General features: G+C 42.6%; 1 protein-coding gene across 2 annotated transcripts in view; it reads right to left on the bottom strand.

Annotated features, from left to right (window-relative positions):
• MYRIP (myosin VIIA and Rab interacting protein) overlaps positions 1 to 13,217 on the bottom strand; it is a 419,729-nt gene that overhangs the window by 272,432 nt on the left and 134,080 nt on the right. The window lies entirely within an intron of this gene.

Genomic DNA, 13,217 nt, shown 5'->3' with positions numbered 1-13,217 from the left:
ATTTCAATAAAAACAAGACCATGGGAGCTTCTGATGTTGATAGGAACCTTGTTACTCACTTCAAGGGGAGCCCATTTCAGGCCATTTAACACATATTTACCCACACACAAAGAAGGTGACTTAATATCAGTGCTGTCACCATTAGATTGATCTCCAGTACCTTCACATTGTACAGTATATTAGGTACTTCAAGCACAATAGAAACTGTTATTTGGGAGACACAAAAAAGGTAAAAAAACCAGAGCATTTTATTTGAATGGTCCATCTATCTAATTTAAGTATTCCTCAGTGTTCTAACAGTATAGTACTTAAAAACCATTTATGCTAATATACACTATGAGGAAAGCAAGGGAAAAATACTCAGGAGATATCTTGGTCTCACTGAAGTCACTAGTATATCTTCCTTTAAATTAAAAAACTAAGAGCATTTTACTTCCTATGTCTGATGTGGACATCTAGTTACCTTAAACTTCATCACTGAATACAAAATTTAGAAGTGGAAGGCTTCTCCCATACTTTGGGCTCTAACCTCTTAGTATAATTTGTAGCTGATCTGAAGTTTTGCATTCTTTCTATCTCCATATTTCATGTTTCTAGATCGGTAGCTCAAAGAACACATATAACAAACATTTTAAGACACAGTTAAGAGGCAGAGCATTAGCAATATCCATATAACAGCAAGTTTTCAGATCCAAGCTTTTTCAGTGGAATGAAACATTAAACACAGCAGTTCAAATTCAGAAGTGCATTTGTTAGTCAGTATTAAACTAAACCAGATCTCCTCTCATCTACTCATTAATCTTTCCCTCTTCCACAATCTTTTACTCTGAGATATGAGGTCGATCACAGTAAAGTGCAAAAAGCTTTAGAAAAGTGGGTGCATGCTGGAATTTTCCTATTGCTAAATTGTCACTCAAAAGCACAATCACACTATGAGATCTGCTATCAGGACCTGTACAAAGTGACAAAAGATGGATGTCAAAAGTATGTTTCTGAGACAGAGAATTCCTTCCTAAATGCTGAAATATGAAACCTCCTGCCTCCTGTCAAACCCTAGCAACTGACTACAGCAAGTACCACACCAAGTGGAGAAGCAGCTTTAGCTGTGAATCCATCAGCTGTTTTTTCATTCCCTGCCATCATTTCTTTCCCTCTGACAGCATACCTATGTAACTTGTACTGGATACAGTCAATGACTACATTATTGCTCTTACATAAACATGGCTGTTGCAGTACTAAGGCATCACTGCTATAGAGAGATTTCTATTGCTATCAAAGCTGTTTCAGAGATGTTATGAGCAGCAATGTCTATATCCCTTTACATCATACCAAAGTAAACAGCAATAACTCTTACCCTGCTTTGTGTTTCCAACTGTTGCTAATAAAAAGGAACTATTTCTCTCTCACTACACTAGTACATTCAAGGAAAAAAAATGTAACCTTAACAAAAATATACATTAATTGATACTTTGCACCAGTATTCGAGTTTTAAATGCTATATTTTCCATTTCCCACAGAAAAGCTGAGTAAAACATGGATTTCCCCTTTTACCAAAGAAAAACGTGAATTTCTCATTTTAGTGGAGAAACCCATGAATTTTTCAGTTTTCCAAAGAGCTCTCTGCAGGCTGGGAGAGTTTCAGCCTGTAGTGGGCTAGGAGGGACAGGGAGAAGGAGGCAATCAGGTAGGAGGCACCATGTGCATGTATATTATGCTTGTGCAAAGCAGCAAGTATTTGATTCGGATTCGGCCAATTCGGATGGACAGTGATTCGACTCACCGTCCTGATTCAATAGAGCTGATTCTGATTCGGAGATTCAGCACCGATTCAGAGATTTGGCCATAGACTATAATGGAGAATCACTAAAATACCTATAACTTTGTCATTTTTTTGCTGATTTGGACGAAAACAGCAGGGATGGTAGCATGAAGCCTGCAAGTTTCAAGGAGATAGGTGCAGGGGTTTCTGTGAAAGTGCAGCTCAAGCTGTTGAAAGCAAAACTCATGTCACTTGCGTGTGTTAAGGATGGTCCCTGCTGATAGAAGGGAACTCCGAAAATAATCACAGTCACTGGCCAGCTACAGATGTCAATATCAGAGCAGTTTTTTCCCCCACTCTTAGCCTTTTCCATATATGGAAGATCACCCCATCCCCTACCTCTTCTCAGTTTCTGTTTGCTGCAAGCCATCCACATCTCCAAAACTCTCCGAATTGATTTGGAGGTTTCCAATTCGATTTGGACCTTTTAATGGGTCTCCCAATTTGATTCGGCCACTGAATCAGGCTGAATCTCCTCTGAATTGAATTGGCTACCAAAGCTTCGCACAGCCCTAATGTATGTGCACATGGTTACCAGGCAGCATGGGGAGCAGCTCCCGCAGGTAAGTGACAGGTGGGGAATTGAGAACACCATGGGGAGGGAATTGGGCAGGGCTGGGACTGTTGCCAAGCCAGGCAACGTGTGGGGCTCAGGGCAGCAATACACAGCTACAGGACTCTGGTGGGGAGCAGGACGGGGCCAAGGGTGAATTATCTGAGGGGTGAGGACCAACTCCTCGCTGCTGCACGCACTCCCGGGGAGCTGGGGGGACCCGTGGCCCTCAGATCTGTGGGCAGGGCCAAGGCAGGCATGGGCTGTCCACTGCAGGCTTGGGCTCCCACCCTGCTGCCCTCCCAAGGGGCCTCCACAGTCTGGCGGGTGCAACCCAATGCTGCCGGGCAGAGTGGGGCTGTGCAGGAAAGCTGTTGCAGCCGCAAGCTCTACGCTACCCTGGCAATGTGTCCCCTGCAAGCAGCAGCAGCAGCGGGGGCAGCAGCATGGGGTTGTGCAATTCACTGCTGCTGTGCACACAGGGAATGTGTTACCAGGGCAGTGCAGAGCTCGCAGTGGCAAGGAGCTTTCCTGCACAGCCCTGCTCCTCCCTGCAGCGGTAGATACGCACCCTCTGGCTGAGAAAGGCAGCAGGGTAGGAGCCGAAGCCTGCAGCAGGCAACCCACATTTGCTTCACACAGATCAGCGGGGCATGGGTCCCCCCTGACCCCTGACTCCCCACTGCATGCAGCAGTGGGGAGCCATCCCTACCCCACCCCACCCAAACCCACAGCAGGCAGGCAGTAGGGGGCAGGGGGGATGACAGAAGACCCAGGCTCAATGCTTTGTTCGGCAGCAGCAGCCACTGCTTCCTGCCGGGAGCAGAGGGCTGTGAACCTGGGTCCCTGGCAGCTGGGGGCTGCGGGTGGAGGGCAAGGGGCACCAGCAGGGCCAGGGGGGAGCTGTGGGGGACCTCTCCTTTTAATCAGGGATTTTGAGGTTTTTATCAGAGAATTTGCGATTATCTGGGAAAACCAGGGTCCCTGGCTATTACTAATGATTACCAATATTTTAATCACTAAAATTAAAGTACTGGTATTTTTAATAAACAATAATTTTGGAGGTTTAATGATAAATCATGTTAGTCTTCCTATATACTTCTTTCAGTAATACTCTCAACCATTCTTAGTAAAAGAGCCTACTCTGTCTACTTTTAGAAACTGCTTTTTGTAAAACTCCTAAGTTTTAGTGTTGCAGTTTGACTGCATTGCATTTGAAGTTGCCAACTAAGATATGGTCTTCACTGTATTGCAAAGGTGTCAGCATCTCTAATATTACGGCGTATTGTAGGAACATCAGTAGGATAGCAACAGAACCTATTTCATGCCAACTCTACTTCCCTGTATGGTTAGTGCCATGTGCTGTTGCTGCTATGCAAATATGTTATTTTTTCCACTCTTTGTGGCTCTCTCAGCTGCAATTTCCAAGTTCCACAAAGACTTTAAGACTTCCTAAAGCTGAATTACTATAATTATAGCTTTTGGTGTCCTGTTCAGACCACAGTTGGCAATTTCTTTCAACAGCTTTTTCATTCAGCCTGTACTTAGAACTCATAATATCAGAATTACATTTGACCTAGCTCTTTCTTTTGAAATGCATATAAATCAAAAGCTCATATCACTACTTTAATAATATCTCAAAGCTACATCCTGCACTCTTTGGAAAAGTTACTGATGCTTATGCATATGTTCATTACCTTTCACTTTGATTAGTGTAACCCTCTCTCTGCTATTCTTAGTAATGCTTCCTTATTTTCAGTGTTTTCTTTTCAGTTCTTTTCATGGCTGTGAATGTGACAGATTTGCAACACTAGGGATGAACACGAGAACTGGTATACTGGATCAGATCAGTGGACTATTCCTAGATTTAGATCTAGTTCTTTGACCAAATGCTTCAGATGAAGCTGCATATAGATCCAAAGAATCATAGAAAATTAGGGTTGGAAGGGACCCCAGGAGGTCATCTAGTCTAACCCTGTGCTCAAAGCAGGACCATCCCCAACTATATCATCAGAACCAAAGCTTTGTTTTCTCAGATCTTAAAAACCTTTCAGGACAGAAATTCCACAACTTCCCTGCATGACCTGTTCCAGTACTTCACTACCCTCCTTATGAGAAAGTTCTTCTTAATATCTAACATAAACTTCCTGTGCTGCAATTTGAGCATGGAATATACAGAATAGCTTGCCTTCATGAAAAGATTCTTCATACCTTTCTGTACTTCCATGTATTCAGAAGACACTTCATTCCCCGAAGTATGAAGTCTTTTATTCATTACAAAGCTCGGGGGGGGGGGGGGGGGATTAATTTGTATTCCTTATTACTCTACCTCTGGTTTTATGTTTACTTGTTTTTCATATTAATGGCCTACCCCTCTACTGAATCCTTCAAAGTACTTCATTGGAAAGATATCTTGTGGCAAAAAGGTATTTATTTTCACCAGTTTGCTACCTTTTCATTTCACTGCATATCCTATTGCTTGTATTCCAAAAAATGAAAAGTTGAGTGTTCAACCTACTCCCTTCAACATTTTCTATACTTTTATCATGTCCCTCTTCTTGCTTCTTCTCTAAAGTGTACAGCTCTGACAGATTTTTCTTCGTTCTGTCTTCACATGAAAGCCTTTAATTCCTTTTGTCACCCACAACTGAACTCCTTCCTCTGTTATATGTTTCTGTAACACAGTGACTAGAAATTAACTCAGTATTTTACATAAGTAACCTCTGATTCATAGACTAAAACCATTAGATTTTCAGTATTATTTTCCATCCTCTTTCTGCAGCTTAACATTTATTTGCTTTTCTGACTGCCGCTGAGTGTTAAGCAGAGTCTTCACTGAGGTGTCTGAAGCTCTTTTTCCTAACCAGATCTTTTTGCTCTTATCACAGTTAATTTACAACTCACTATAATGTATGATTCAAATTCTTCCATCCAATGCACATCCCTTGTCATTTGTCACCTCTTAATTTCAACTGTCATCATGATGTTGCCCATTCACCTACCATTGTTAGGTCCCTCTGAATATCTTGAGCTTCCTTTAGCCTCTAGTCTAAATAATCCTGTGTTTTCTGCACATTTTCCCACCTCACTGCTCACACTCTTTTCCAAATGATTACTTAGATACCACTTGCCCTAATATGAAACCTTATGAAAGCTGCTATTAACCTCTAGTCATATTGAAAATTGACTATTTGTTCTTTCTCTTTAGCCACTCAGCCAGTTTCTGATCCCAAACAGTGCTTTGTGTCTCACCTCGTGACATGGTCATTTCCTTCATTGTTCTCTGTAAGGGGTTTTATCAAGAGCTCTTTGAAAATCCTAATAAGTTTTTCTATAGGGTCATGCAGGCAGAAAACCCAAGTAAGATACTAAGGAATTGGGTCCTTGATCTTTTAGTTCAATATTTTGAGTAAAGAGGAAAGTATACAAAATAATCTTCGTATCAGTCATGACAGAATTTCAGACAACTTGGGTAGTGTTTTCTAACAGCTAATGTAGTAACCTGAGATTCAGGTGATATAAGTTGCATTCTTTAGTCTGCACTGACCTGCTACCCAACCTTTGGCAAATTACTTTTATTTTTTGTGCCTCTGTTATTTCATCTGTAAACAGTGAATCATGATATTCACTTCCCTTGTAAAATATTTTAAAATCTGTAGGAGAAAAGAACTATAAAAGAGCAAGGCATTACACTTATTAAGGATAACTCTGAGTTAGGTCGAGGCACTTAAGGTAACTGCAATAGCTAACTGTGAAAAGGCTTTAAATTTAATATAATGTGCATGTATCATTTTCTTCTGGCATAAATAAATTCTCTTTTAAAATATCACATGAAACTTAAACCAGTGGAAGTTCTGTGTATTGTGAATGGTGGGGGGGGGGGAGGGGTTGGTGGAAAAAGGGTAAGCAGGGTATTCCAATTACATTTATAAATAAATGAGAATCAAGTCAATACCTGCTCATAACAGGGTGGTCTTTCCCTTTACAGAGGAACAGGCAGCCCTGTTAAGAAAGCCCAGCTATGTGGGGTATTTGGGTAAGCAGGCAGTGTCCTGCTGGGAGCATTAAAAGCTTCTGGAAGAGGAAGAACAGAGAGGAAGTGGACTGTGAAGGGAACAGTTTGCTGTAAGGAGTGACCAAACTGTGCTTAGGTCAGAACAAAAGGGGCTACCCTCTTAGTGTCCACAACAGGCCAGACCATTTTGTTTGTTAGTTCCTTTATTTAAAAGACTGAACTTTGTTTTGGAGGTCTAGCTGAGGAGCTCAGGGAGCAAATGCCTTTAAAAAAAGAGCAGTCTAAGTAACCTGTTTACACTGCCTTACCCAGGCATTTCAAACTTTCCTTCAGATGCATTAAAATATTTTTCATGTTTTCTTGTTACAATCTTATTTATTTTCAATATTTTTATTATTTTCTTTGGTTACAATTAGGGGTTCACCAATAGAGATTTTTGGGGCTGATAACAATAGCTGATTTTTAAGGAGGCATATCAGCCGATACCAATACGATTTCCAATACCAGCCCAGCAACTTGAAAAGCAGTGTTCAGCTGGTAAGTCTGGTGTGGTGGAAGGGTAGGGGGATAGGGAGGGGCATGGGGGTGCAGAACAAGGCTACTGCAGTGAGGAATGAGTGGCGCTGCAGCTGGGGCAAGTGCTGTCCAGCCAGGGTGGGTGCAAAACAGAGCCGCAGCTAGTCTGGGGGGCCACAGAGGGGAGTGGTGACTCCTACCTCTGTGTGCCACTCATCCAGGAGCCACTTGTCTGGCACTTGTCCGCTTGTCCAGTGGCTCCTGTAGCAGCTCCTGCCACTTGTCTGGAGGGGCATGTGCCCCCGGATCTGCGCGAGGCAGGACAGGCTGGGGCCAGGGCTGCCCCAAGCTCTTCCCGGCAGGGGTGGGATTGAGCTGGGCTGCACTCAGGTTGAGCAGCAGAAGCACTAGGAGGAGGGGTTGGAGGGTCTATGGTGAATTTTGGAGTGGCTACAGCCCTCCCCCCCGTAGACCCCTCTCACCACAGCCACCACCTGCCCCGAGCACAGCCTCACCCAGCCCCCACCGGGAAGAGCCCTCCCTGACCCATGCAGATCTGGGGGCACATGGCCCTCCCATGCCCCCCCGGACAAGAAATGGGAGCAGTGGCAGGAGCCATCACACGAGCTGGCGTGCACCAAACGAGCGGCTCCCGCATGAGCGGCATGCAGTGGCGGAAGACACAACCCCCCTCCCCACGCTCCCCCAAACAAGCTGTGGCTCTGTCCCATGCCTACCCCACCCCAACTAGGCAGCGCTTGCCCCAGCCCCACTCCTCCCTCACTGTGAAGGCCTTAATCTGCCCCCCCAAGCACTTTCCATCCCCACTCCCCTTCTACCACACCAGACTTACCAGCTGGACACTGCTCTTTAAGCTGCCAGGCTCTGCTCCTCGCCACCTACGAGCTGCGCTGAGGCTGCACACACGCATGGACTATTTATTGGCCAAATTACCACCCATATCAGGCCTATTTCTGATACAGTCAATTTTCTTTTTATGAGAGTCGATCCAATATTGGACTGATGTATCAGCACACCTCTAGTTACCATCTTTTTAGTAAATTATGGCTACTGAAGGAACACTGAAAAAAAAGCTGTAAACATTAAAGTCCTTATGTCACTCTAGATCCCACATTAGCAAAACATACAATTTACAAATAGTCTTAAAAACAATAAAAAATATATAGGAAATGCACTGCAGATGAATGAACACAATGCATACACTACACAGTGTAATACCACTGTATGTCAAAGCATTTTACTGAAAATCCGGAAGATACAAGATTTGTCTTCTGAACCATGGAGACTCTCCTCACTCTGCTTTTCATTCACATTATTCAGGCACGATCTTGCTTAAGCTTCTTGTCTTAAAAAATTTCAACGATAACAAATAATACAAATTGTTAAAAACTCAGACTAAGTTTCATCAACTTCTTTCTAGAGGTAGCTCTAAATAAAACATTTTGTATTTAAACATATTTCTCTTTTTGTCCATGTTCCAGCCATAACTCTCTTACTGAAGTGAATGTGAGAAAAATATGTGATTTTTTTTTTCATTTTTCAATATGTGAAAAAGGAATGAAGGAAAGAAAGAAGGAAAGAAAACAGGACAAAAAATGAACAGGCAAGATCTGCTGATCTATGCAAAGAGGCCCCTGCGTTCATGCAAAACCCTACTGAAGTCTGTGAGTTTCTAAGGTGGGGAACTTCATGGTCCAAGAACAAGTTATATAGTATGACATAATATAAGGCATTTTTAAATAAATGCTGTGGTTTCAAGTGAATGCTATATTCAAGCAGAAGGGACTAGGAAACAGCCTGTTTGCCTCTAAAAAATGGCCACCATGGACTACATGCAGACAGATGACACCTAAGCCAAGTAATTACGTTGGTAGACTTTTACTTCTAACTATTTCTCCAGTAAGGAGAATGTACTAGTGTTGGATTAGTTGACTGTCTATTACGTTTTTACACCAGCATAATCCTTATCACACTGGAATAAATACATGGCCTGTCCAAGCCCTGAGTAAGCTTAACTGAAAGAATAAAAAAAGCTTTTAGTAGTAGAAATTTTTTTCTTTTTTAAAAATGTTTTAATTAATTATCCTTTACAGCTTTATTATTATTTGGCCAAAGTAACAAGAGCAGGAGACAAGGTCACCTGCTCTGACAATCACAGAATTATGCCTACTAGGGAGTAAGTGGGGAGGATCAACACATACCAACAGCCTAACAAGAGCTGCTCTGGAATAAACAATGAAGGGTGGAGGGAGGTTTCGAAAGCATTCTCAATTAAAAGATTGCATTCACTGGCAAATGAACAGGAAGCAGGAGGTGGTGGCTGAAGTTCAACACAGAAAAGTTAATAATACCTGTTTGTAATACAAGTGGGAGGTTGTCCTATAGACTTTGGCACAAAAAAGATGAGAGTATTTAACACAGACACATTTATTTTTCTTTCTTGCCTCAACACTTCTAATTTTTACCACACAATGGAGGCATCTATATGAAATGCTTATTGTGGAGTTGCCTAATTAGCTCCACAGTAAAGCATCACTGTCTACATGTGTGGAGCTATTAGTCCAGAGTAAACCGATTAACTCTGCCATAGGTTAGCACTACCTGACACAAGTACTGTCCTACAGAAGTTATTAACTCTGCCACAATGCATATGTAAACAGATACCAGGGCTGGCTGGGGCACAAGGGTGCTACAGTGTGGGGTTGCCTGCCACCTAGCCCCACACTGTAGCAACCTCATGTCACAGCCAGCCCCTTTGCAGCGCGTTGAACCAGGGGGGAGCAGTTCGAGGCTGGCAGGCGGCACCCCCAAGCTCCCTGCCATCCAAGGCTGTACTGCCCCAGCTCAACATGCTGCAGTCCTGGGTGCTTGTGCAAACATTGCACCCAGAAGCAAACTCCAGTGCAAATTGCGCCATAGTTTATTGCATTGCACTAATTTCACACATAGATGTTCCAGATGTTCATTGTTCCAGTGACTAAATATTCATGTCCTTGGACCCATCAGTGAAATATTTAGACAGGGCCTACACTATCAAGCTTTGCCACACAGCTATGTTAGCTAGGAATGCTTAGAAAAGTAATCACATACTCTAGCTAATATAGTTAAGGCAGCAAACCCCAAGAAAATGTAGCTGTGTTGCCAGAACTTTGTAAGTTAATTTAGGTTGCCTGAGGAGGTAAGGCGCTTCTGGATGTCAGGTTCCTCTAGGAACAAGTTGAAAGGCAGCTCTGGAGAATCCTGGGACTCGGGCCAACAATCAGCTGATTGTCAGCGTTGGTGCAGTACCACATCCAAGCTGGTTTAAGACTGTGGTCTGGTGCCAGGGTTAGGACTCATAATCAGTAAGCTGTGCATGTTGGAGATCATAGTAAACTTTCCAGTATGACTGTTTAGACATGTTGTAACTTTCACACTGCACATACATCATATGTACTGAGTGCCCTGTGCGACAAGGCTCTCTACTGATGTAAACACAACATTAGCAAATAGCGATGCTTCAAATTTACTATTTGAGCTACACACAGTAAAACAAAAAGATTTTCTATGACAGAAAAGTCTGTATTAAGACCCATATTACCCACCCAAACTGTTGAAAGCATGAATACAACAAAAATATACTGCAATTATATTGTCAACAAATCTGTTGACAATATTTTCAGTCACTAAGTATTCATGTTCTTCTCCAGAAAGAAAAAAAGAGAAACTAAATTCATTCAATTTGCTCACTTGGGTAAAACCTTGATGATGACTTGATGACTGGCTGTCATAGAAAATTGGCTAATTTTTTTACATTAAAATTTTTCACTCAATATATATTTTTTATTTTTTTTTTGGAAAAAAAACCAATGGCATTGTAAGTGTGCTTTGTCCTTGAAAATTTTCAACTCCTTGCCAAAAAAAAGAAAAAATGCAAGAAAAGAAATCTTGAAAGCTAAAAAAAATTGTTTTCAACTGAAAACTTTCTTAATTTTCTAGGTTTGGGTTGAAACATTGTGGTTTTCAGTTAAAAATGCATGAAAAATGTCTTCACCAATTTTTTGCATGGGAAAAAATAAACCATTTATGACTAATTTGAACATTGGTAAGGTCCATCCCAAAGTTTTGTCCAATAGAACACATCTCCTAACTGCTGAATTAAGTAATAAAAGATGTGTATATTCAGCTGTATCACTCTCCTGTTTGCTATTATAATGGACATCTGTGATGTCAATGGTGAACATTTTGAATGCCTACAGTACTGTACATTAATGTTATGTTTCTTAATTTGTAGGGAAACAAGAATCAGCACTGTTGATGAATACATCTCTATATTCCTGATGCTTAAAATGCATATACTTTTTGGAGACTCTTTATATTGAAAAATGTGACCATAAAGGTTTTAAAGGTAATAGGACATTTTAAAGGTAATAAACCTTTGCTAGAAGCACAATGGATTTGAGTTCAGTTGTTTTTGCCTGAAGTAATAGAACTCTTTCAAACAAGAGGTGGCAAACTTCAAGCAGGAGGTGGACTAAATCTAAAATTGACCTAGGTCTAAATCTGAACCTGTGCTGAGAAGGTTACTAAAGGCTGTACAAATTGACAGATGTATTACTTAATAGGGCTGTGCAAAACACTAACTTTTCATTTTGATGTCTGTTTCGCTGTTTCGTCGTTTCATTTTGAAGCACTGCTCCGTTTCGTTTCGTCGAAACCGTTTAGCTGTTTCGACAGTTTGCCCATAGGCTATAATGTGGAATTATGAAAATGCCTAGAACTTTATAATTTCTTGCCTGATTCAGATGAAAATCACAGGGATGATAGCCCCTTCTGAGGGCATGAAGTCTGCCAGGTTTCAAAGAGATAGGTGCAGAGGTTTCTGGGAAACTGCATCTCATACTGTTCATAGCAAAACTCCTGACACTTGCTGGAAGCAACAGCCTCCTCTCATCTGGTGCACAGATCTGGGGGCCCACACCCCCAAGAGGGCTGCAGGGCTGTGCCAGACTCTTCCCGGGGGTGCAAGCCCCTGGATCTGTGTGCCAGATGACAAGAGGCTGCTGCTGCTGCTGCCTGGGACCAGTGCTGGGCCCAGCCTGCACCCAGCACCAGGGAAGACTGATGCTGCCGCCAGTCCCAGCCAGCAGTGGCAGCCTTCTCTCATCCAGCATGCATATCCAGGGGTCTGCAGACCCATGGAGCTCAGCCTGGTGGCAGGAGGCGATGAGAGCCAGGGCTGTGCTCCACCTCCTATCGCCAGGCTGAGCTCCATGGGGCTGTGGAGCTGCTTGGAGCACAGCCCAGCAGCAGGAGACGGGGAGAGTCAGAGCTGTGCTCCCTGCTGGGCTGAGCTCCATGGGGCTGCAGAGCCACTCGGAGTGCAGCCCTGGCTTTCCTCTGCCTCCTGCTACCGGGCTGCTTCGAAATGTTTTGAGTGCCCTTATTTCATTTCAAAGCCGTTTCTAAACTTTTTGTATTTTTCAATTTTGCTGTTCTGAGCTTCAAACACATCAAAACAGCTTTGAAATTAAACACTCAGCAAAATTTTGCTATTACTTAACAATGTAGACTAAAAGCTTAAACTTAAAGCTACTGGAACCACCTAAGATCTGAGAATACTTTGTGCTTACATCACTAGTATTTTCTCCAGGAGCTCAATATCACAAAAAGAACTATGTGCATTTCTACCACAACCATCACACATACTTTACAAGTGTTTTGCAAATACAGGAGATCCTCGCCATTCACGGAGGATACGTTCTTGTATCCACCACAAATGGTGAATCTGAGAAAAAGGCGCTGTGTTCATGAATGCCGTCTGCATTCATGAATGCAGTGCCCCCGGCAGCTGGGGGGGTGGGGGGCACGGCTGCGCTGGTGATGGGGGGAGCATGGTGGAGGAGACAGGAGGCTGGCGGCAGCAAGTGCAGAGCTCCTGAGGAGCTCCTTTAAATGTATTTAAGATGTGGGTTCGGCATTCATGAATATTTGAAATCACGAATGCCAAACCTGCAAATAGTGCGAGTTTCCTGTACTATTTATGTTGCATATTATCATGTATGTTGCACTCTTAAATTTCATGTTCAACTCTCCAGAATTTATAAGCAAGCTGGCAAGAGGCATGGGATTAAACTCCAGTCTAGAGTGCCAGTTAAATGCATTTATGTTGTACCGAGGCTAGTTTCCATCTTAACTGCAAAACTAGTACAGGGAGCTTTCATTGTCTTAACACAGAGACAACGTTCACTTTGCACATTAAGAATGCCTACATCTAATTCATGAACTATCCTGTGTGCCCATTCATGCTTTTC

The sequence above is a fragment of the Alligator mississippiensis genome, chromosome 5, assembly GCF_030867095.1.
Source record: "Alligator mississippiensis isolate rAllMis1 chromosome 5, rAllMis1, whole genome shotgun sequence".
Taxonomy (NCBI): Eukaryota; Metazoa; Chordata; order Crocodylia; family Alligatoridae; genus Alligator; species Alligator mississippiensis.
This window is presented reverse-complemented; position numbering and strand designations above follow the sequence as displayed.